Source organism: Rhinolophus sinicus, chromosome 2 (genome assembly GCF_057876585.1).
Source record: "Rhinolophus sinicus isolate RSI-liver-muscle chromosome 2, RSI-T2T, whole genome shotgun sequence".
NCBI lineage: Eukaryota > Metazoa > Chordata > Mammalia > Chiroptera > Rhinolophidae > Rhinolophus > Rhinolophus sinicus.
The window spans coordinates 134,082,974-134,110,108 of record NC_142502.1 but is presented as its reverse complement, the minus strand read 5'-3'; the positions used below and the strand labels follow the sequence as shown (position 1 = coordinate 134,110,108).

General features: G+C 33.4%; 1 long non-coding RNA gene and 1 other non-coding gene across 2 annotated transcripts in view; both read right to left on the bottom strand.

The window, feature by feature from the left end:
• The window catches only part of LOC141571839 (uncharacterized), a 162,420-nt gene that overhangs the window by 58,910 nt on the left and 76,375 nt on the right, over positions 1 to 27,135 (bottom strand). The window lies entirely within an intron of this gene.
• On the bottom strand, positions 13,227 to 13,333 carry LOC141572030 (U6 spliceosomal RNA). Its single transcript, XR_012497041.1, has one exon. It is a non-coding gene; the product is annotated as a U6 spliceosomal RNA (small nuclear RNA).

Here is a 27,135-nt window from a genome sequence, read left to right as displayed (position 1 = left end):
CTCTCTCTCTCTCTCTCTCTCTCTCTCTCTCTCTCTCTCTCTCTCTCTCTCCTATTCTGCAGTTAATGAGATCTTTCATTATGGCTGGTTAACAAGAGCTTTTATGTTTGATCAAAGCATCTAATGTAATTCTGAAGTTATTCCACTTAGCAGTCGGCTGATTGGTAACTGCCTTCAGGGACCTCTGACTCTACCCCCATTTAAAACTTGGTTTATGAAATGTGTTCTGCAGACTTCATGTTAACAGAGGCTGTGTTTTCTGTAATTATAATAGGGATATTGGGAATTCTTAATTAAACATCCAAGAGGTTTTATAACTTCTTGCAACATGAGAAATTACGAGAAGTCTTCTTAAATCAGAATGACCAAAAGATCATTGGATTGTATTTCATTTTACCAATGCAATATAATAATGTCATTAATAATTATGGATTAATATTTAAAATCTATATATTAATCATAGTTTCCATTTTTAGAACTTTCTTTGGGCCGTAAGAGTATTAGATTTTATACCTTTAGTCATATAACGTTTATATGAGTATTAGTTTATATGACCTTTAGTCATATAACGTTTATAGAAATCCAACAATATAGATACTAATGCTATTTTACAAACAAAAAAATAGAAGCTTAGACATGATTTTAAGATTTACAGCTAGTAAATGGTAGCACTAGAAATTTATTCCTAGCGATAGGACTCTTAAGCTAATATTTTGAACTAAGTACAAATTTCTTGTTATTTTTCAACACATTGTCTTTCTTTTGTGCCCAGGGACTCATTTGTTTTGGAGTTATCTTGCCTTTCTGCTAGTATTCAGGCTCAGAATTTTTTATTATTTGAACTTGTTGGCTTATAAACATTTCCTTGCTACTCTGAAGTTAAGCAATGGCAGTCAAATTAATGAGCTGTTTTAAATTTTAAAAATATTTTTTGTGTTTTAAATAATATTAGTCTGTTGTTGCTTTTTCTTTTAGAAACTCATAAGCGTATGTATGCTTTTTCATGTAAAATTATTTCCACAGTAAAAATTTCATTATTATAACAGGCATATACATAAAAGTCAATTTTATTGTAGAATAGTTTGAAACTGCAGCTAAGTATAAAATTATACACAATAAACCCTGCATTATTCCATAATGGAGAAAAAGCTCACTGTTGGTAGACAGCACACATCTTTTAGAGCTTGGGCTATCACCCACACAGCAGCCATTGACCTGCTCGGGAGCTGCAATTTCGCCTTCATACCACTTGGGGACCTGCTGTCAGAGGTGCTCTGTTCCAGGGCAACAACTCGTTTTCTATTCATGCCATATTCTTTTTTCTTTTTTTTACTTAAATTTATTGGGATGATATGGTTCATAAAATTACATAGGTTTCAAGTGTACAATTCTATAATCATCTATACAGCACATTGTGTGCTTACCACCCAGAGTCAGTTTATTCTTTTAAGACATCAACTCCACTGTGCTACAAAATGGTGCTTATTCTTCACCATAAAATAAGGAGGGAAATGTGTTTCTCTTGATTTCAACACTTTCAAAAGGATTTCATAGCTGAATTACTTGGGTCTCAGTGTTGACTTTTTCATATTTCACCTATAGATTTTGTCTTCCTAGCTTGGGTGAGTTCTATTAATGGGTCTGTATTTGAAATATACATTAACAACCACCACCAAATTGTACCTGAACATACCACCTGATTGTTATTCTCAAGTTAATTGCTGAGGTTAGCTAAACATGTTAGATTATTTCTTTTCTCAGGGTAGAGCCATTCCGACAGAGCATGGCGTCAGCTAATCTGTGATCAATTCCATTGGTTTCCATGCCCTAATTACCCAAATATGCCATATGGATTTCTGAATTCTAAACAGCTCACTTATAAACAATAACACAAAACCATTTTATGAAACATATCTTTTAGAAAGGTCAATGAAATAGTTAAATTCTCGTAATACTGATTAAATAAAAAGGAAAACTACACAATATACACTGATAGAGCTAAAAAGACTGTGGACTAAGATCTATGTTTCATAGAAAAGTCTTAAGTTATTTTTATTTTTTCCAGCACATAAATTAATAGTTTGATGTATTCACTTCAAATTGTTCGTTAGTTTAAATATATATGTTTTCTGAAAGCTAATATAATATTTTCAATCATTTAACCTTCCATTCATTTTAGGAATATGAAATAATTTAAACAGTACTTTTTAAGTATTCTCCTGTTTTTTTGATATTCTAATAATGCTTAGCAGAAAATTTACTATAAGTACTTTGGCTCATCTATATAATTGGTTGTATCCATAGAATACAATTTCAGAATCCAGGAATCACCACTTTATACTCTCAAACACATATCATGAAAAGCATATGCATCAGGAGTTTCAACAATCTTGTTCTTACATTTTTATGTTTTAGTTATTCATTCTGTATATGACATATTCCTGTTCTTCCCTACTATTGCACTTATTATTTGTAAAATGAACTTCTTATATTTGAGTTAACTTGAATAAGACTGTTTCCTGCCAAAAAATTTTCCTAAATTAAAAAAAAAAAATCTGCAAAAAGAGAGTGTAATGGGTTGAAAAATTTCAGAATGTGATCTTATATGGAAATTGTGTGTGTGTGCCTGCATGTATATGTAACTAGTTAGGAATCTTCAGAAAAATATCATCATAGATTTAAAGTGGACCCTATATTCAGTGACCGATGTCCTTATCAAAAAGAGGAAAGGACACAGAGAGACCCACAAAGAATGTCATGTCAATACAGAAGCAGAGATTTCACTGGTGATGCCACAAGCCATGGAAGTGCTCAGGCCAAAAGAAGCAGAAATATAAAAGGAAAGATCTGTACTTAGAATCTTCACAGGTAGTATGGCCCACTGAAAACTTGATTTCAGATTTCTAGCCTCCAGTACTCTAAAAGAATAAATTTCTGTTATTTTTTAAAAAGTCCGTGGTAACTTTTTATGGTGGCCCTACGAAACTACTACATTTGGTATAAATTTGTTTTCTTACTTTCCCCTAAATTGTTACTAAGTTTCCCATAGAGCATAATGGAATAAATGATCCTATTCTCCTTTGTTTGAAATGCTAATCACCATCTTTAAGATACTTGAATTAGCATCTGGAATTTCTAGTAAAAACACTATTTTAAACATGCCGAATAATTCAATTTCTTCTAATAAATGATTGAAGATCTTCACAATTATGTTAGACCTTCCTTAAAACTTTTAAGATCTATTTTCAGAACTTTCTTTTCCCCAATGAACTTTAGAATTGTAATTTTCGTTAAGTTACCATTAGCTTTGCATTGAGAGTATATTCAATATACGGAAAATTTTATGGAAATGAAACATTTTACATGACATAATTCCTACCAAGAAGGTTTTATATTTGCCGTGAATCAAGTCTCATTTACATTTTTCAGTAAAGTTATATTCATATATTTTATATGAGTCATGTATATTTACTATTATCTTTTTTATGAATTCAATTGATAAGCCTTTAGTGTTCTATCCTTTAGTAGGAAGTTTTATGTTAAATCTTGACATATATTCTTTATTATGTAAATAATTCCTATTTATCTAAGAGGTTTGAACAGAAATCTTTGTAGATTTTATGAAATGTCTTCTTAGCATCTATCAAATTAATTATTGAACATTACGCCATTGACTTATGTTGTGGAAAAATGTAAAAAAGTAAGGATTTTTCACTACTCAACTCTGATTACAAAGATAAAACAATTGGACAGAATTCAATAATGAAGTGTATCTAGAGAGGGGTCAATTATTCATTGACTGAAATATTAAGAACTAAATTCCACTTTCTGTGTTGATTGAGAAATAGGCAATGAAATTAACCTCCTTCCGTAAACAATTAGAAACTTGAACTAATTAAACGTGTGTTCCCCTTGTCTGGAAAGTATGTAATAATTTAGGAAATCTAGATTTCAGCACTAATCTTATGAGCATACTCCAGAAAAGATTCATTTGGTAGCTTTCCTTCCTCATGTATCCATAATTGCTGCTTTAATTCCGTCTGGAAACAGTCAATGTCTCTTTCCTTTCCTAAGGCTTTTACAAGAACCTTGATTTTAAGTTTTGTTCTCATGCTGCCCTCAAGCATACTGGAAACATTCTGCTTCTTCAATATGACACAAATAATGAAGTCAATAAGATTTCGACAGATAAAATTATGAAACAAAAAAATTACAAAGATTTTGTGGCTCCTTCCTTGAAGGCAGTCTTACTACCTTCCTGAGATTTTTCCCAGATTAGAACCATAGCCAACTCTGCTCTCGGATTCCCATAACTAACTGTGGTTATCTATCACAGTTTTGGCTAATGTAGGACACAGAGCCCATTCTTAGGGCCACAACTGTGTCTGAAGTCTATTTCCTCTTATAAATTATTTTTCTCTAGAACATGTAAAATATATGTTTTAGTTAGATATAGTTTGGGGAAACCTTTGTCTTACTGGTTATGCATTGTATCATTAATCTTGCTTTTACCAGATCTTGAGTTTGGGAAATAAAAAAAAGAAAAAAAAAAGAAAAAAACCAAAACAATATCAGGCGTTTCTTCCCTTCTGCCTGTACTCTGATTATTTTTCTCTTTCTTGAGGCAATAATCATAAAATACCTTAGTTATATTAATGGTTAAATTATTATACAAAGCTTCAAAACCTAAACGAAACAACAGAAAATGATATATGTTGATACATGAATACATGAAAATATTAATTCTTAGATTTATATGTGTGACCTTGAAATGGTGAGATGGTCTGGAATAACCCTTGATTGCAAATAATTGGGCAAACAGTGGAGGAATGTGATTCCCGAGAAAAGGGAAACAAATTAGATGAGCCTTACCATAACCTAGTTTTTCTGCCTAGAGGAAATATTTAAGCTGTGTTGTACTAAGAGGGATAGAAAATAGTTTGGCAATTTGAGAAGCTGAGAATTCATTTATATGACATACAAAGAACCTAGAGTAGTCAAATTAATTTTGAAAAATAACAAAGTTGGTAGAATATCTCTAAAAACATAATACTGAATGGAAACATCAAGTTGTAGTATGAAAAAACGTATTCAAATTTTGGAAACACTAAATTTCCCTAAAATTAAAACAAAAACTAGAGGTAGGTCTAAAAGCCAAAAAAGACAAAGAATGACAATTTCTCTTTGTTTTGAATTATTAAAATGGTATGTGATTGTGAATTTCTGTTCACACACTCCAGAGTGCAAACATCACTTGTTTTATTTTGTGAAAACAAAGCTAAAAGTAATATTTGAGGCTCCATTATACTATGTAGAATAAATTTAACTGTTAAATTTAAATGAGTAATCCTGTGGATTAGGGCTATAGCTATGTTAAACACCTGTATTTTTTTCTTCTTGCATCTCATGATTAAATTGGTTTTTCCATTTACTTAGTTCCTGTGAAAACTTTTATCTACCATCTTTAGAATTCAGCAAAATTTCTGAAATTGGTAAGTGGTTAAAGATTATGGTGTTGCTTTACTTTTTTGTTTTTTTTTGTTTTGTTTTGTTTTGTTTTTTACATATTGCAAGGATTAACAGATATGTTCACATGTAATTGTCTTTCCAAATACTATGTATATGCCTTCTCATAAAAGTAAGTGACAGAGGATAAATTTCTGGTAAAGGAAGAAAGCAAATAAAAGATAAACTCTTTAACAAAGGATAAATGTGGTTGTAATATAATGCAAAATTCCATAATGGAGATGTAAAAAAAGACAAGTATATCTTGCTGCTTTCATGATACAAAATACTGATTTTTGCTCATCCTAACACACACTTCCAGACAAATCTAGGTTTGTTCCATTTAAACACATAGACATATGTAAATAATAGTGTCTGTGACAGAGTAATAGCTTCATTATTTAAAATTTAGTTCTCTCATCCTCCTTTAAAAATTACAAAGAAAAGCATTTTCTTTCATAATTGTGGTGCTATGGTAAGCTTTCTAAACACAGTGGGTCTCCATATTTTATTGAATGATGTGAAATTATATATCTATATATTCATGTATTCACATTTTGATTGAAGTTTCCTGAATTGTAACAAGGCAATTTTCGCAAATTTTAAAATTTATAAACCCTCATATTCTAGGTTGAAGTTTTTTCATCTTCTGACTTAAGAAATGCTACTTCAAATAGGTTTTCCTCTTTCTTAAACAAATGTATTCTTAGCAGATTCCATTCTTTTTGCCTCTGTTAATGTTATATTAATATTCAAAAGAATAATCCCTTTAATAAATTTAAAATGTTTTAAATTTTATAAGTGTATGAGGTGTTGCTTCTGGGATTACATAGAATTTTATTCTCATAAAATTGAACTCACTTCAACATATTAACTCTGTTACTATCTATGAAATTTATTTTTATAAAAAATTTCAGTATAAACTTAAAAAAATGCACACTTTTTTAAATTAATAATAATCCTATCATCTTATTTTTTTCTTCAAGTTCAAGTTTATTGTACAGGTAATATACAATTGAGTTGTTCTTTTTTAAATTTTTCTAATGCAAATGTTAACATTTCCAGAAACAGCTAAGTTTTCCTCACTTATTATGCTATTACCAACTATTACCATCTTCCTTAATCTTTGTTATTTTATTTCTAATATTTACATAATTTGGCACATTTTACATATTATTTAGTGCTTTCCTTAATGATTTAATATATGAATTCTAATACTAATAGATTATATACTTATCATTTTATATAAATTTAATCTGTGTATTTACACTTAAACTAAATATCAAATTACATTTATATAACTGTTTTTGTAGTTTAAAATGAGAAGTCATTACATATGTATTATATATTTGTGTATATATATATATATATACACTATACTACATATATATGATAGTGTGTGTATATATATACACACAGATATAAACAATACAGATGATAGTGTATATGTATAGGTATATATACTATATATATATATATATATATATATATATATATATATATACACACACACACACACACACACACACACACACACAGACACATATATAAATACAAAAGCAAAGCATTTAATCTTATCTCCTATGGTAAATGAAGATGAAGTAGAGGAAGTCAGTCTGAATATTTATAAGATAAATGCAAGAAACAACAATAGAGGATGCTTTTTAAATTTCTTGAATATTAATATAGAGATCTTTAGGCATTAAAAAGCATGAAGTACATTTTTGTGTTACAGAATGCTTCTGGAGATTTAAGTTCCATTGCTTTTTGTCAGGATATATTTGCTTCTTCTGTAGTTTACATGTCTAGCCTTTTGAGATAACAATAGAATATTTATTTTAAATAATACATCACTGCAAGATAATTTATGCAACAGATATGAGTATATATTAGAAAGGGAGGGACATTGCATTACTACTTAAAAGCATGGATTTAGAAATTATTCCCAAACTTAGAGGAAATAAACAAATGGTAATGTAGTTATAATATATTGCAATGGTTAATATAAACATAGTAATAGAAAAATCAACAGAAAATAATTTTACAGAGAATTATTTAAGACAAAAAAGAATTATGAAATGAGTACAAAATAATACAGGAATCAAGGAAAGACCTGCATCTTCAAGTTGAAATGGTCCATTACAAACAACCACAATCATTTATTTTCAAAAAATCTCAGTCATTTCAATGTTGCAGCTGCTTAATTTATTAATTCTTCTCTTCCAAAGACCTCCACTCCATATCAGCCACTTACTCCCCAGGGACTTGCTCATACTCCTCAAATATTACCACTGCAAGTACTGCTTTTTCTGTACACCACTCCCATCTTTTTGTATCATTCCTTTTATTACTCCAAAACTCACAATTCTCTGAGCTTATAAGAAGCCACAAATTACTGATCCAACAACTTTTCACCAAAACCATTTTTATATCTTTGCTTTTCACCTAACTAGTTTACATTCATTGTTCTAGTATTTGAATATTTCATTGTATACTAATTCAACTTCCTTGCTCCTTATTTAATTGTCCATACTTTCTTGAGAATCATCAATATTCTGTCTACACTGTGACTAGACCTATGTTACTGCACTTGACTAGAGAAAACACTTTTAAAATCATGATAGACTTATCAGCCATAAGTTTATTTTCTGTCCATACAATTCTGATCCTGGGTACCTTACATCCAACCTACAACTCAGCATAAAGACTTAGTCCACTGTTTGACATCACCATTTCAACAGGTGGCTTCCATTGTACTTCAGAAGATACATATGCATTTTCTATGTATAATCAATTGTCAGAAAGCATCACATGGACTGACCTAATTACAAAGTAATATGGAGGAGTAATCTTCCTTTTACTCAGTAAGAGGAGAGTTGACCATAGGTTCGCAAAGACATAGTGTACTCATACTATATGTCTTAAGTCCAAACATTCTCTCCACGATAGTATTTTATACTCTCTTCTCTCTCTTCAAATGTCCAACCAATATATTCCAATCCTTACTCTCAACCACATTTTTCTTTCTAAACAAAATAAAATCAACTTAGAAACTCCACAACTCCTTACAATCACATCTTCTTCTGTTCATTCTGGCATACATTACATTTGTTTCTGTTACCATGATTAAAACCTCCATATATAATTTTATAAAGGATCAGCTATAATATTTAAACACTAGAACCCTTCTTCTCTTGCTACCTCAAGGAACTCAGTTCAGGAATTTCTCCCTGTATCTTGTATCTTCATTTTTCTTTCTTTCTTTGTTTCTTTTGGATTATACCTAGCAGTATACACACATTCCATAATATCTCCCATCAAGAAAATATCTTCTTGAGCCCACACTATAATCCAGCTATCAGACTACCTCTCTTCACTTTTAATTAAAATGTTTTCAACATAATTTCTAATCTCCCTTTTCCAATTCCTTTTTTCCCCCATTTTTTCTATTGATCTCATTCTAGGTATATTTAAGTAAAAATTCTTAAAAATCTCTTTGAAAACTATTCCTGAAATATATAACTAGCTAGTTGAGCATATCTATTCACTCTGCCAAGTAATTCTCTCTATCCTAAGGAAATTATTCAAAATACATAAAAAATAAGCAACAAAAGCATTGTGAAGATTTTTGTGCTATTCTATAGGCATAAATGTGCAGAGCTTAGATAAATTTTCAATAGCAAAACTATAGAGAAAATGTAAAATTTTAAATTTCTTTTTAACAGAATGATTTAGCAGTTAAGTAAAGGTTCCATATCTTTTGGTGGTAGAAACATTAATGCAATCAAATCAAAATAAATACAGCGACTTCCATTACAGCAACTTCCATCTAATTTACATTTATTTTGGGGTATTAAATAACTCAGGATTTTCCCTCTTATGTTCTTCAGTTTTCCTCAGGGCAATATATAGTTTCATGGGGTTTGATAAAATATTATCTATCTTCCTGGCTGTGGAGAGACTCTTGGTTCACAATCACTGCCATCCATCCATATTAGCTCATAAGCTAAAATAGCCAACAAACAGAATAAGCATCACTTTGTAACACTGTCTGCAAGCCCACTTACTTAGACACCTTGTTCAGCCTTTAAAAATGCAGACACATAAGTATTTCAGACATATAAGACGTGATGCTTTGTTTCAAGACTTTAGATATATTTTCTTGAGAAACAAGTCTCCATGAATCACACATATTTCTGAACATCTTCAAAGGCATTCACGGCTTATTTTCTTCAGAGTGCCTTTTCAAAGATGTTTGCATAGCAGGTAGCCTTGGGAATATAGACATGTCTCTTCAAGAAACATATATACTTATATTTTGGGATAATAAAGTTAGAGGTGCCTCATTCCCTGAATCAGATTTATTTACATTCTAGGATAATAAAGATAGAGATGTCACTTCGCTGGAGCAGATTTGTATGACATTTCAGGGTAATAAAGATAATGTGTCTCTCTGTTGTACAAGAAGAATAGAATTGGCAATACACACTATGTCATGGTTTCCTAATATCAATTTTCTTTCTTTCTTTCTTTCTTTCTTTCTTTCTTTCTTTCTTTCTTTCTTTCTTTCTTTCTTTCTTTCTTTCTTTCTTTCTTTCCTTCTTTCCTTCTTTCCTTCTTTCCTTCTTTCCTTCTTTCCTTCTTTCCTTCTTTCCTTCTTTCCTTCTTTCCTTCTTTCCTTCTTTCCTTCTTTCCTTCTTTCCTTCCTTCCTTCCTTCCTTCCTTCCTTCCTTCCTTCCTTCCTTCCTTCCTTCCTTCCTTCCTTCCTTCCTTTCCACTTAACACTCTCTTCTGTGTATTTAGGCAATAATTGGTCTTTATTGTGTCATCCTTTGGGTATTAAGGCAATGATTAGAGTAGCACAAAATAAGAAAAAAGATTTCTTAATCAATCTACATTTTCATCTAACAAATTAAAACTGAACAATTTTATCTAACCAATTAAATATCACTAGCACATTAAAAATTGGATATGGAGTATGTCTAGATAGTGAATGTAAGTAATTAAAGCTATTTATAAAAGCCATATGTGAAAGCCATGCAATCAAGATATACAGACCAAATTAAAAAAATAATTTAATTAAAAATTTTAAAATGAAATTTTTCCATATGAGGTTTGAAGTAAAAAATAATTATAAGGAGCTCTATGATAACAACAACAAATCTGGGAAATTTTTGAATTCTAGAGTTACCACATTATATTATTTAAAAGATCCAGTTTTTAAGGACAAGACACACACACACACACACACACACACACACACAAAAGTAGGGTCAATACACAGCAAAATAAGCAATCAATGAAAAACTCCTTCTAAAGTAAGCCTATATAGAACATGTAAGACACACCTTGAATAAGCTCTTTAAATATGTTTAAAGAACTAAAGAAATCAAGCCTAAAGAATTAAAAGAAAGTATGAAAACAATGTCTCACCAAATAGAGAATGTCTATAAGGAGATCAGAAATTATAAATACAAATAAGCCAAAAAGAAACTCTGGTGGTGAAAAATATAGTAACTTAAAAGAAAAAAAAAATACTAAAGGGACTAAACAGATATCTTCTGGCAGAAGGAAGACGCAAAGAGAGTGAGACAAATTCATTGAGATTATTCAGTTTTAGGAACAGAAGAAAGAGAATGAAGAAGAATAAACATACCCTCAGAAATGTGAGGGATATCAGGAATACCAACATACGAATAGTGAGAGTTACAGAATGATAAGAGGTGGAGAATAGGACAGAAAAAGAATTGTGAAGAAATGAAAGTTGATAAAATTTGATAGAGAAAAAATCTTTAGTCTACACATCTAAGTTCAATGAATTCATACAAGATAAAATAAAAAATCAACACCTAGACATGTTAGGGCAAACCAGTGGAAGTCCAAAGATAAAGATACTCAAAGCAACGAAAGAGAAGCAATTCATCACAAACAAGAAATCCTCAATTGCATTAATACTTCTCATCAGAATCCATGGAGGACAGAAGGCATTGGGATGAAACATCAAAGTGCTGGGAAACAATAGTGTCATCCTAAAATTCTATACTCAGCAAAAACTATCTTTCAAAATGAAGATAATTTAAGAATAAACAATTCAAAATGAAACTAAGTAAACTGTTCCATATATTAATCTGTATAAATTATAGATAGATATAATATAGATATAGAGATATAGATGATATAGATATAGATGATATAGATATAGATGATTTAGATAGATATAAATGATATATAGATATAGATAGAGATATAGGTACAAATACAGATACATATATAGGTATAGATACAGATAGATGGATATAGATATTCTATTAGTTCTGTTTCTCTCGCAAACTCTAACAAACACAGATTTTGGTAGTGAAAGTCATTCTCGAGAAACAGAATTTTAAGGATAAGTTTTCTTCATTGTCTCTGGGATTTGTGGAATTGACTAATCTGATACTAATGACCCTATTTTCAGTTGTGCTGAGAGTCCATGGTACAATCTGTCAATAGAGATATGCAAAAATATCACTATTGGATACTGTTAGTCAACCACTTATAAGAAGCAAGGAGCTAAGTGACTGTTTATATGATACTTTTAAACACTTTTGTTCAATTATTGAATATAATTATTTGACTGTTCCCAATGTCACTGAACAAAGTGGGGAAGGAAAATGATGAGATCTGGGAGTAGAATTCCCAGCTCAAATTGTTCATAAATAACATTAAAGCTACTATGTGTGACCTGAAGGAGACACTTATTTCTTATAGCTGCAGGGCTGATTGCTGAAAATCAAAATCAGAATCTTATACTGTGACCAACTAAATTACAACAAAACTTGAACTTCCAGCCTTATAGTGTATGTACTGTGAAATTAAGGGCTTTGATTGAGATGGAATGGAATTCTGAAAGTTGGAATAAGAACATTTGGGAAGACACTGATAAAGCTGGGATATTGAGCCCCTAAATTCTGATGAGTCTTCTTTGCCAGTAGAATGGGACTGTTCACCTCCACTGTTACTGGCTTCTGTACCTCTGTTGAGGGTATCACGCTGCACTTCCTGAGGAAAGTGTAATTACCTCTCCTCAGGCAGATGTCCTGAAAGACAATGCTGAGTCTCAGACCACCCCCCACTACCCCTCTTTGCTTCCAGACCTATAGCTAGACTCAAGTACCAGCAGACTCCTAAAGTGTGGTACAGGGTATGACCCATGAGGAGGTACACTTCATTACAAAAGAACTACTTAAGTTTTGTAACTTACAGGACAGAAATCTGAGAAACATGTATGGGAATGGTTATTAAAGGTGTGGGACAAGAATGGAAGGAACATAAAGTTGGATAAGGCTGAATCTAATGACATGAACTCACTAAGCCACAATTCTGCTTTTAATATTACAGCTCAAGGAGTTAGCTGGTTGAAACATAGACCAAAAGGAGGCCACAGTGAGCATGTTACAAATGTCAGAAACTTGCCTTGGTTTTATGTAGAGGAAGAAATTCAAAAGCTTAGAGAGTTTTGAATGTTAGAGTGGATTTGTCATTTAAGACCTACTCACCCACCCTAGGAGGATTCAAGAGATATATTTTACACCATGACAGTGAGAAATAACTTTGTGAGGAGAGCCCCAACATCTTTGAAGAACTCTGTGATCATTCTTCTCTATGGGCCAGACCTTAAGTAGGAAGTGCAGTCACTGACTTGGGTAATTTTTTTTTTTTTTTTTTTTTTTTTAACCTAGAAAAATATGGAACGCTTCACGAATTTGCGTGTCATCCTTGCGCAGGGGCCATGTTAATCTTCTCTGTATCGTTCCAATTTTAGTATATGTGATGCCGAAGCGAGCACGGGTAATCTAAACAAAGTGGAAGTAATTCAATCCCAATTGGCAGGAGCCAAGTGGCAGTACTCAACTATCAAAGACAAGATTAGTGTGGGTACTGTAATAGACAGGAGTCAAAGTAGCAATTAGAATTGTCTGGCTCATGGTGTTGGCTATTTGATCATGGTGTTCCTAGAAGTGAAATAGATGGGAAACCTACCAAATTATGACTTGACGTGTATAAGCAGAAAAGTTCTAGGTCAAATGAATAGAAGTCTAATCTGAATCATAAAAAAAGAAAGTCACAGCCCCTCTATCATTTCTCAGACTTGAGCTAGTTAACAGCCCCAGAACCCCTTGAATGAAGAGAAGGGGGGCCTGCTTAAGAAAGGACCCTGGTACACTGTGAAAGTATATATTGTTACTTTTTCTCCCAGCCTTCCGCAAAGAGACCTATGGCTTTTTACCAGGGTAACTTCATTGGAGATAAGGAAATAATCAGACATTTCAGGGACTAATGATACTTTTTCTGAACTGACACTAATTCCAGGAGTCCCAAAACATCATTGTGGTTTACCAGTGAAAGTAGGGGCTTATGGAGTAAGATGACCAATGGAGGTTTAGCTCATATCCATGTTATAGTGGGACCTGTGGGCACTTGAACCCATCGTGTGGTTGCTTCCCTGCTTTCAGATTGTGTAATTGAAATAAGCATACTGAACAGTTGGCAGAATCCCCATGCTAGTTTCTTGACCTGTAGTGTAAGAGCTATTATAGCAGGAAAGGCCAAATGGAAGCCACTAGAACAACTTCTATTAGGAAAATAGTAAACCAAGAGCAATACTGCATTTCTGAAGGGATTGTTTCTACAATTAGTGCCACCATCAAAAACTTGAAAGATGCAGGATGTTTCTTCCTACCAAATCCAATTCAACTTGCCTATTTGGCCTGTGCAGAAAGCAGATAGATCTTGGAGAATGACAGCAGATTATCATAAATTTAACTAGGTGATGACTCCAATTATAGCTGCTGTACCAGATGTGGTTTCAATACTTGAGTAAATTAACACCTATCCTTGTACCTTGTAAATAGCTATTGATGTGGCAAATGGCTTTTTCTGTATCCCTATTAATAAAGTCCACCAGACCTTATTGATAGCTGCCAAGGACAGCAATACACTTACACTGACCTATCTCCGGGGTAGATCAACTGTCTAGTCATATGTCATAATTTAGTTCACAAGGGTCTTGAGCTCCTTCTAATTCCACAAGATATCACACAGGTTCATTTCATTGATGTTATGCTGATTGGACCTAGTGAACAAAAGGTAATAACTACTCTAGATTAATTTGTAAGACATTTGTATGCCAGAGGGTAGAAAATAAATCTGACAAAAATTCAGGGGGTTTGTACCTCAGTTAAGTTTCTAGGAGTGCTGTGTTGTGACCTTGTCAAGATTTTTCTTCAAAGTGAGGGATAAATTGTTGTATCTGGCCCTTGCTACAAACATGAAACAGGAACAACACCTAGTGAACTTTGAATTTTGAAGACAATATAATCCTCATCTGGGTGTGTCATTCTGTCCCATTTACCAAGTGACCAAAAAAAACTTCTACCTTTGAGTGAGCCCAGAATAAGAGAACACTCTGTTAACAGACCCAGGCTGCTATGCAAGCTGCTCTGCCAGTTGGGTCACATGACTGAGCAGATCTAATAAAGTGCCAGTTGCAGGTAGGGATGGTGTTTGGAGTCTTTGCCAGACCCTACAGGTTCACCACGACAAAGGCCCTTATGATTTGGGGGCAAATATTTGCTAACCTCTATGGACAACCACTCCCTTTTCCAGAAACAGATCTTGGCCTGCTACTGGGCCTTAGTAGAGACTGACTGCTTAGCCATGGACCACCAAGTTACCATGTGACCTGAAATGCCCATCATGAGTTGGGTGTTGTGGGACCCACGAAGCTGTAATTTGGCATACACAGCAGCATTCCATTATCAAATGAAAGTGGCATCTATGTGATCAGGCCTGAGCAGACCCAGAAAACACAAACAAGTTTCATGAAGAAGTAGCCCAAGTGCACATGGTCTCTACTCCTGCTACACTGCTTTCTCTTTCCCAGCTTGCATCGATGGCTACCTGGTGGCAGGTGGATTACATTGTGTCACTTCCATTATGAAAGGGACAATGATTGTTTTTATTGGAGTTGACAGTTGCTCTTCATATAGATTTGTCTTCACTATAGGCAATTATACTAATAGAATGCCTTATCCATCATCATGGTATTCCACACAGCATTACTCTGATCAAGAAACTCACTTTTGAGCAAATGAAATATGGAAATGGACCCAGTCTCAAGGAATTCACTGGTCTTACCAAGTTCCTCGCCATCCTGAAGCAGTTAGTTTGATAAAATAATGAAATTGTCTATTTGATAAAGGCCGGTTAGTTGGTAATACCTTGCCAGCTAGATGGCCATACCTTGCAGGGCTGGGGCAAGATTCTCCAGAAGGTTATGTATGCTGTGAATCAGGATCCAATATATTGTGCTCTTTTTACCTTATGTAGGACTTACAGGTCCAAAAATGTGGTTTCATTCAAGGGGTAGAAATCAGAGTGCCACCACTAATTATTACTCCTAGTGAGCCATTAGCAAAATATTTGCTTCCTGTTCCCATGAACTTATGCTCCTCAGGCCTAGAAGTCTTAGTTCCAGAGGGAAGAATATCTCTACCAGAGACACAACAACGATTCCATTGACTTGGAAGTTAGGACTGCCACCTGGCAACTCTGAATCAACAGGTAAAGAAGGGAATTACTGTGCTGGCTACGGTGATTGATCATAAACACCAAGGGGAAATTAGACTACTACTTGTCCATACAGCTGAGGAAGAATATGTCTGGAATATAGGGCATCCTTTAGAGTATCTCTTAGTATTACCGTGTCCTGTGATTAAGGTCAATGGAAAACTACAATAACCCAATTCAGGCAGGGCTAGTGATGTCCCAGACCTTTCAGGAATGAAAATTTGGGTCACCCACCAAGTAATAAACCATGACCAAGATCCGATATATTGTGATCTTTTTCCCTTACTTAGGACTTACAGATCCTGAGGTGCATGCTAAAGTTAAAGAAAATACAGAGCAATTGTGGAAGATGGTAGTTTGAAATACCAGCTGTGACCGTGTGACCAGTTACAGAAACAAATGAGTATTTCCTCTTTTTGTTATGAATGTTTGTGTGTGTATATATGTTTATATATCTATTATAGATTAACATGATGTCAACAACTATAATATAACATTTATCTTACATCATTAGAGCCAATTAATTCTAAATCTGATTTACATTTTCCAAAGCAAAGTCTTCAGACTATTTTTGTTGTAACTAAAACCCAAATGTCACTGTAAGATTTGACTACACAGCTTATTCGCAACCAATTTCAACTGATAAGAAATACAATTTTCAAGTAAACTAATAAACACTTTTTTTTTAACTTTAAAAAGCAGCAGTTTATGAATCTCTAATAAGTTCATATCGTCATTGATATTGAAAAAAAGGTGGAAAGGGAGTTTCACCATTAATTAATTTGATCAGACTATAGGTGATAGGTTCAAAAACGAACCTCACTATGTTTACCTTTTTATATTACTAATGTTTCCACAATTATTTTATTCAAGTTGACTTTTTACTAACTGCTCCAATATACCCTGTCCCAACTTTCTTTGAAAACAAAAGGGAAAAAAAAAAGATCTCATACCACAAACATTTAGAAATTATTAACCATATATTTCTAGTCAACATGGAATAATGAATAAATATTTTAAGATCTTCAGCCCCCAATAAAGAACAATGATAGATTAAATGTTGAAGTAAAATGAATTATGTGTATCTGCCCTCCACAACAGAGTAAATATGTCCAAGAACAGAAAATGGAACATAAACCCATGTGTTCCCAGAACTGAAGCTGATTGCCCACAACCCCTGATTCTGTAATCATACAGAAGAGGCTCCTGATCCAAAACAAAAAAAACAACAACAACAAAAAGCTCATTCAAACATTCAAAGCATTAAACTGAAGTCACCTTCATCGCTTAAAATCTGGGAACATCTTCAAAGAATCTCAGAAATAACAATCTACCTCTGCCTGCATTTGTGGGTCATACAAAGGGGCTTATAAAAGGAGGTTGGAGTGAGCATGCAGAAACTTGCAGCCAAGAAGGAGCAAACCATGTACCAGATTTAGAATATCCACAATATCACTATGTCATGGGATCTCTGAACAAGTACAAAACTTGGTTCTGTGTTGGGAATTCAGGAGGAGGCAGCATACAACTGCCATCTGTATGGTGTGACAATCACAGTGTATGGCATAACAATCATATTATAATCCACCATATCATATCAACTTTTTCCAAATTTACATGTGACTTTCAAGCGGTTTCAATAAAAAATCTCAACACATTTTCTTTTCCTATAAAATGAGAAGATGATCCCACAGTTAAAATATATGTAAGAGTAAAGAAGCAGGAATAGCTAGACTATTTTCTAAGAAGAAACATGAGGAAAATCAGACTTTTCTTACCAGTTGCTAAGACTCATTGAAGTTACAGTAACAAAAAAATGATGTGAAATTGGCAGAGTGGAAATCACATCAATTAATGATACATACACTAGAGAACCAATAAATTGATCCGTACAGTTAAGGAGACTGGAAGTATGACAGAGAATGGAGCATTACAAATTAGTGGGAACAAATTCAAGTATTCAATAAATAGTGCTGAGGCATAAGGCTCTTCATGTGAAAATGAAAATTATACTGTCAACTAATATCATACTCAAAAAACTAGGAAAACTGGATAGATTATCAGACTATTTGTAAAATGAAAACTTTGAAATTTTATATTTATATACAGGAGCACGTTTTCATATCTTCTGGGAGTAGAAACGTTTCCAATGACGCAAAAGCCCAAATAAAGCTTGATTATAGTAAATTATAAAACTTCTTATTGGTATGACAAAATACTCTATAAGTGAGGTTGGAAAAGAAAAGAATTTGGGGAAATATATTTCCAGTGTACGTAACCAACAAAAGATGAATATTCAGAATTTGCAGACATGCCAGGTTCATTATATTAAAAAATATACAAAAGCCTGAAGTGAAAATTGTATAAAGGATATAAACAGATAATTAAAATAGGAGGAAACCACAATACCTAATGTGAATGTGGAAATTTTTCCTGATTATCACTAACGAAAACATAAATTTAACAAATTTATATCTAGCACATTGGCAAAATCATAAAGTTTAACGTTACTACCTTATATCTAAGGATTTAAAACGTGGAGTTCTCTCATAGTGAAATAGGATATATAGACCAAAGTACTTTTGAGAAAAATTTGATGTCCTTTTAAATTTCAAGGTGAACATCACCACTTATACATCAATCGGAAATTCTAGAAATATCTCAGGTAAATTTGTACATATGCACAAAATGATGCATGCACAGAATAATGAAGAAATAATTGATTATTCAAATTTGGGAAACAACATGATGCCTACCAGTTGAAGAAAATATAGCATATTCGTTCAAAGAAATTAGTATAGTAGCTACAGTTTATAAACTATATTTCTTTCTCTATATTTCAAAACAAACATGTCTGAAATATGTTTCTCAAATAAAAACAAATCACAGATGGCCCAGAGAGTCATCAAGATAGTGCAGTAAGTAGGTAACTGCTGTGCTTGCTTTCTCTCACAATGGCATCAAACTTACAACTAATCTACAAAACAACCATTATTGGGAATTGCCTAAAATCAAACTGAACTGAAGCCCTTCAACTACGGACTTGCAGACTGCCACTTACAGACTGCTAGGAAGGGCAGAGACACAGAATGGGCTGGTCCCATACTCCGTGTGATCATTAAACATTGGGTGGTACATTTCAGCTATGGGGGTCCCCTACTCACCCCTCAGAGGAGTGAGAGGTCCCAGACCAACCTCAGCCCAGGGTTCCAGTGTTGGGGAAAGAAGTCCCTGTAATTTCTGCTTGTGAAAAACAGCAGAGATTGTGACTGAGTGAAACTGAGTGCAGTTGCACTCCCAGACGCTCCTCTTAAAGTGACTGCACAGACTTACCCACCAGCAGAATCACTCGCTCTGAGCTCCAGCTGGACAAATGGTGGGGAATTGAGTTGTCTGGTTTGGGACGGGCACTAGAAAGGCAGCTTTCTCCTGGACAGTGGAACTGGTGGAGGCCATTGTTTCTTTGTTGAACTCTCCCCCTGCTAGTGAGCAGAGACAGGTGGCTGCAATTTCTGAGTCTCCACTGTTAGTCACGCCCTGGCAATTTAAGACCTGGCTCCGCCCAATTGTCAGCCACACCCAGGCTGCTTCCAATAGCTTTTTCATACAAACCACCTGCTTTAGCTCAAGCTACAGACTTTCCTAGGGTCTCTCAAAGGTTCATGGAACCCAGACAAGCAGCATCTGGCTTGAGCATGTTCTGTATCTCTGGCTGAGCAGCCCTCAGCAGGCACTAGCAGCAGCTGGCCTTGGAATGTGGCTTAGCCTCTCAGAGAGCTTCCAAGAATAGCACAGGTGGCAGCTATCTGCGGATTTTGTGGTTCCTGCTGGGTGGCCCCAGGTGGGGCACAGACTGTGCCTGAACTTGACCTGCAGCAGATCCCCTCCAAGGTGGTCCTGGGGTTGGTGCCCCCAGTGGTCAGCTTCAAAACAATCTGGAGCATTACCCAGCCACCTCCTAGAATGATACACCCAAGGGACAAATTGGGCAAACACCAGAGTCCTGCTGAGACAGATCCTGCTCTGTAGGATCAGCCCCTGCACCACAACTCTTCCAATGTAGTCAAGGCCACTCCTCACAACCAGTGAGCCCAAGGGTCAGTCCTTCCTATTGATGTGCAATTATCAACCAAGGCTCAACCACAAGAGGAGGGCACACATAACCCACACAAGGGACATAACTGGATTGTGTGACTCAGGTGACCAGAAAGACTGTGCCACTGAACCCAAAGCATACCTACTACATAAGGCCATTCTACTAAGACTGGAAGACACAGCAGTTCTACCTAATGCATAGAAACAAACACAGGAAGTCCCCCAAAATGGAGATAGAAAGAAACATGTACCAAATAAAAGAACATAACAAAGCTCCAGAAAAAGAACAAAACAGAATGGAGATAAGCAATCTACCAGATGCAAAGTTCAAAACACTGGTTATAAGAATGCTTAATGATCTCAAGGAGAACTTTAACAGAGAGACAGGAAACATAAAAGTGGAGGTGGAAAACATGAAAAAGAACAAGTCAGAAATAAAGAGTACAATAATGGAAATGAAGAATATATTACAGGGAATCAACAATGGATTAAATGAAGCAAAGGATCCAACCAGCAATGTAGAAGATAAGGTAGCAGAAAACACCCAACCAGAACAGAAAAAGAAAAAAGAATCTAAAAGATTGAGGAGAGTTTAAGAGGCCTCCAGGATACTATCAAGCGTGCCAGCATTTGCATTATAGGGGTATCAGAAGGAGAAGAGAGAGAGCAAGGAATTAAAAACCTGTTTGAAGAACTAATGACAGAAAACTTCCCTAACCTGAAAATAGACATATAAGCCTAGAAATAGACATATAAGCCTAGAAATAGACATATAAGTTAATGGACATATAAGCCTAGAAAACACAGAAAGTCCAAACAAAATGAAGCCAAAGTGGCCCACACCAGGACACATCATAATTAAAATGCCAATGTTTAAAGACAAAGAGAGAATATTAGAAGCAGTAAGCGAAAAACAGTTACCTACACGGGAGCCCCCATAAGACTGTCAGTTGATTTTTAAACAGAAACTTTGCAGGCAAAAATGGAGTAGCAGGAAATATTCCAAGTGATGGAAAGCAACGACCTACAACAAGGATTATTCTACACAGCAAAGCTATCATTTTGAATTGAAGGACAGATGGGGAGCTTCCCAGATAAGAAAAAGCTGAAGAAGTTCATCACCACCAAAACAGTATTAAAAGGAATCTTAGAGGGACTTCTTTAAGATGGGAGGGGGGTTAAGGATGGGTGAAAGGTGAAGGGATTAAGAAGTACAAATTGGCTGTTATACAGTAATTATGGGGATGTAGGGTATAGCATAAGGAATATAGTCAATAATATTGTAATAACTTGGTATGGTGCCAGATAGGTACTAGATCAATCAGGGTGATGGATGGGAATGGGGTTGGGGACAGGATGAAAAAGGTGAAGGTATTAAGAAATACAAATTGGTAGTTAATACAGTATGGGAAATATAATCAACAATGTTGCAAAGACCATGTAAGATGCCAGATGGACACTGGACTTATCAGGGAGATCACTTCATACTGTGTAGATGCCTGACCAATGCACTATACACCTGAAGCTGAAGTAGAATAATACTGAATGTCAACTATAACTAAATATATATACATATATATGTGTGTATATATATATATATATATATATATATATATATATATATATATGTTTGTATATACAAACATATATTTATACATATATATGTATATATAGTCACAGGATGTGAAGTACAATATAGGGAAGATAGTCAATGGTATTGTAATAGCTATATAAGATGTCAGACAGTAGAGCTTAGTAGTCAGAGGGGTTATCACTTGATGAGGGGTTTAAATGTCTAACTATTAATTTGCTTTGTACTCGTGAAACTAATAAAAATAATATTTTTTTAAAAAGCAAATAAAAAACCATTATGAATACTATGATAAATTAATGTAAATAAAAGAAACATGAATAATATTACATTTAAGGATAAATACATTCATATAAATATATAGATGCTTAAAATGCACAGAGATTTCAAGAAATCAGTTCCCTTTAGAGAGGGAGGAATGAATGCGAATGACTTCAAAACATGTTACAAATGGGGCTATAAATATGTTTGTGCCATTAACTAATTAAAAATTTAAAGCAAATAAACATCATTCTAAAACTGGATGTTGAATATTCATTATGTTGTTTCAATTCTTTATAATTTTAAATATATAACATTTTTGTTAAAAAATCGCTAGCCAATACTTATTCAGAAGTTTAAACTACATAGAGTACACTATTAAAGAGACAGAATTTGATAGTGGGGAAGGGGTGAAGAAAACAAAGAAGAAATCTTATCAGGATTCAGTGAAAGATATTTTTTTATTCCCCCTGTCCTTTCAATCAGAGAAACAACTCTACCAATCAGATAAATAGGTAAATGGCTAATTCTATGTGCTCTACTCCTACATACTTACTTGTTTTTTGCTAACCACAGTATTTTCTATGTTCAGGAAGAAGATGATATTTTAAGAAAATAAGTTAGACAATGGTGTGGAGAATAACTGGCAACGATGTGTGCAATATTTAACAGCTTCAGTCATTTGCATATTACCTTGGCTCTTTGGTTGTGTCTGCATACTAATATTATTATTATTGATTTAAATCAACTCTATTCTTAAATATAAATAACATGTTTAAGAATTTCATTTTATTCAGTTTTCTTTAAAGGGAACTCATATCACTTGCCAAAATAGAAACACCATAACAAATTAATGCAATAAAAAAGCAAATTATGTAATTAAATGTCTTTAAAAAATAAAGTGATACTAATTACAAAAAGAAAGACTTGACCCAATTTACAAAAATATATACCTGAAAATAATTTTAAAGAAAAGAATGAGGCTGATTCTGATCAATCAATAAAATTGATATTCTGCTTTATGTCACTTAGTTAAAAAAAAAAAATTGTAACATAAGAATTCAATTCTGTTTCATAATTAATGAAGCTATTTTTTCTTGACATCTCCAACTCATAGATATACAATCATAAAAGCTGCTTACTGTGTTTTATGACTTGATATTTTATTGTGTATTAATTTCTTAAGAAAATTACAGAAATGTTGTTCAACCAACTCATCTCAAAAAGTCTTTTGAACAATCTCTAGATTCTACTTTTTTTCTGATTAGTTCAAATTATCCGTAATGCTCACAAAGTAATGGTCAAGTTTCTCATGGTCAATTAGTGTTCACATACCAACACTAATTCATTTGGGACAGTAAAGATAAGACATTAAAAATACCTTCATAACATTCAAGCTATTGTAGTGAGTCCTTTAGATAATAGTGTAAAACCATTAATATAAATCTAGGCATGTTTCTACAGTTTTTTGCAATCAAGTTAAATTTTCTGATATAACAGTACCTCTAAAGATAAGTGAAATAATTAAATCTGCATAAGGAATAGAGTCAGTGGAACTGTAACAGCTATATATGATGCCAGAGGGGTAATAGATTGGGGGAGGAGGGTTATCACTTTGTGAGGGGTGTAAATGTCTAACTGTTACATTGTTTTGTACACCTGAAACTAATTTAAAAAAAACCCTGCTGACACACACAAAGCTAAATAAAGCATGTATGCATTGTCTCTGAAGTCAAGTCTTACTTGGAAGAACATCTATTTTTCTTTTTTTTTCAATGCAGAGTACTTTCATACATGAAAGTTCAGCAAGCAAGCATCATTAAAGAACAAATAATTGTTTAGAGAGAGAGAGAGAGAGAGAGAGAGAGAGAGAATAAAAATCTGGCAGCCTGCCCTTAATATGAACAACACATTTCTTCATGCAGTGTATCTGGTGGTGGGGGAGAGCACCTTTGTTATATGAGTCTATTCTTCACCCAAAGGACCAAAACTGAAATAACATCCAACTTGGATTAGGGGAACATTGTTCATGATGGACCAATTATGGCTTTAGCATCCTCTGCATTTTTCAAAACAATGTTTCTAGGCTGTATTTTGTTTGTCTTCACATCAATAAGTTGCCAATTATTTTGAAAATTACCTTTTTCAGTTATAAGTGTGGGGAAAAATGAACAGACTTTCTTATATACAAATTGGAATTTCTTATGCAACTATTATCCGATAATTTGTTGAGTTCATAGTATTAGTAGTATCAACAGAGCTTTTTATTCTAGTTAAAATTATTGATAAATCAAGGTTCTAGTCATATCTATAATTCTATAATGCATCATGTTTCACAGTGAAAACCAATCAAAACTGTTCATGCTTTGCTACTGATTATGTCTTTATATATATATATATATATATATATATGTATCTATATATGTATATATATATATACATATATACACACATATATACATATATATGAATATATATGTATATATATATATATATATATATATATATATATATATGACACCTCTGTTATTTCACAATCATTATTCCCTGTCACACTTCACATTTTTTTTATGATCCTCTAATATTTGATTATTAAAAACAAAACAAAGTTTTCCACAGTGTTATGTTTTTTTTGTGGGGAAAGATTCAAAATACCATTGCAAATGGAAATATTTAATATCAGAGTTTGTGAATGGTTCTTCATATATGAAAGAAAATTAAATCAAGCTATTCTCTTTGCCAACATCCCAAAATCAAATTTATAAATTTTGCATGATTCTTTTTGCATTTGGTAATTTAGCAATACCAAAATACAGTTTAATTGATTCATTAAATTGATTTTTAAATGTATACAAGGACAATATGAATATTTTATTATAACATCATGAATATTTAAAACCAGCACCTTTATGCTTTAAAAATTCCCATTTTAAGTACAGCTTAATGATACCTCAAAACTATCACTATCATCAGAACAACAAAATAAAGTGCAGTCTCAATTACTTTTAGTTGTAATAGATGCTTATAAAAACCTGATTTGTTAAATAATTGTTCCCCTCTAAAGGTGATTTTAGATTTATCACTGCAAAAGAATACAGAAAGCTTTTTGAAATTCAGTTTTCAAAAATCCACATGCGATCCATATCATCTATGTAAGTCCATACTTCCAATAATCTAAAAATATATAGAAAAAGCTGGTTTAGAATCTTCACGGGTAGGACTCCATGCCATCTGTAAATTATGTGGTCTGTACAATGGAGATAATTGTAATCATTTCCTCATTTTAAGCAAATAAATTAGTAAAAATCTTATATTTTTCTACGATACCTGGGTTTCTATTACATATTAAAATACATTAAAATTATTAGAATAAAACATATGTATCTTGTGCTACCTAAATGATTATACCTATCATAAATGAGTTCATGTACTACATTTTGAAAAACGTTGATCAAATGTATTTCAGGCATCACATCAACTCCTAGTAAGAATTGGATCGATGATAATTAATCACATTACTTTTACTTTTCCAGGTTTTGAACAAATTGAGAAATATAATATATTATTATATGATTTTTATTTCTATCTGTCCACCTAGATACACCTACCTAGCTACACACACACACACACACACACACACACCACACACAAACACACTATCAGAGGGTAGTGCTTTCCAATGGTCTTACGTTTCTGATGAAGAGACTTCCACTAGAGTGTTGACTAATACTTTGTGCACATGAAAATCACCTGAGGAGTTTAAAAATCTGTCTCCTACAGAGATTCTGATTGGGTGGTGTAAGAAAACTTCCCAGGTGATTCTATTATATTATGCCCTCAAGATTGAGGACCACTGCACCAGAACAATCCTTCAAGCTTCTCAGGCTGCTCTTTCTACCCTCCTCTCGTGGAAGAAAACATCCAGAGAAGACTTTTTTTTTTTTTATGCCCTTTTTCGGGCATGTTATTGTTCTTGCTTAAATATATTAAATTCAAAAATGTTAAAGATAAATGATAAAGTTCTATATAATAATATCACACCAGAATAGTGTTCAGGAGGAATGGTTGATAGCTAAAGAGACGATACATATATCAGGTTATTTCTACTATCCTAAGTTAAACGATTTTTAACATAAATGTGGAACATAAGGCAGATACCCAAACAAAATGGGATTGGGTCACTTGCCAAACAGAGAGAGAGAGAGAGAGAGAGAGAGAGAGAGAGAGAGAAGGAAGAGGAAGAAGAAGAAGGAGAAGAAGGAGAGAGGGAGGGAGGAAGAGAGTGAATGAATAGGAGAGAGAGGTAATGAATGAGACAGAGAAGGTAAAGAAAAAGCTTCTATACCAAAAAATGTATTTACAGTGCAATAAATATATAGCTATATATAAATATATAGCAACCTGTGGATCTTTCCTGGGGACTTTGGCACTGAAGTAGTAATTCAAGCTTTAAGAGAGCCATGAAATCCTAAATAACTTCAATTTTGTGCCTGTATTTTATGAGATCATCAAAACACTTCAAGTAAATTACAACTTCAAAATCAATTTCTCTCTTCAGCAGATCATCTATTATCCTATATGATTGAAGTTTGCATCTCTTAACCCATGTATTATCCAAAGCAAAGTCAAACCTAAAGTTCTTTTTTAATAACAGCAATTCAGCACCTTGAAGAAATAGAAAATAAAAATGCTAATCTATATACATCACTTTATGCTGTAGTGCTGGGCTTTTATATTTATGTGGAGAAAGTAATTGGAAATGAAAGCAAATAATGAGTTTGAGGTAGGGGAAATGGCCTAGGTGCAGAATTTGGGAAGTTCCTCTGCCACATACTCGCTACATTATGTGGACTAGTCAATTAACCTTTCTGAACCCATTTCTTCTCCTGTACAAAATGGAAATAAAATATAATGTGTATGGATGTACTTAACTATAGATAGATATAGACAGGCAAGTATTATATTACTAAGTTGGTTCATTCTATCTATAGAGAATGGACTCTATTCAATATCAAGGGCAGAGGTGATAAAGAGACAACAGCAAAATTTATTAGCTTAGGATATACATACGA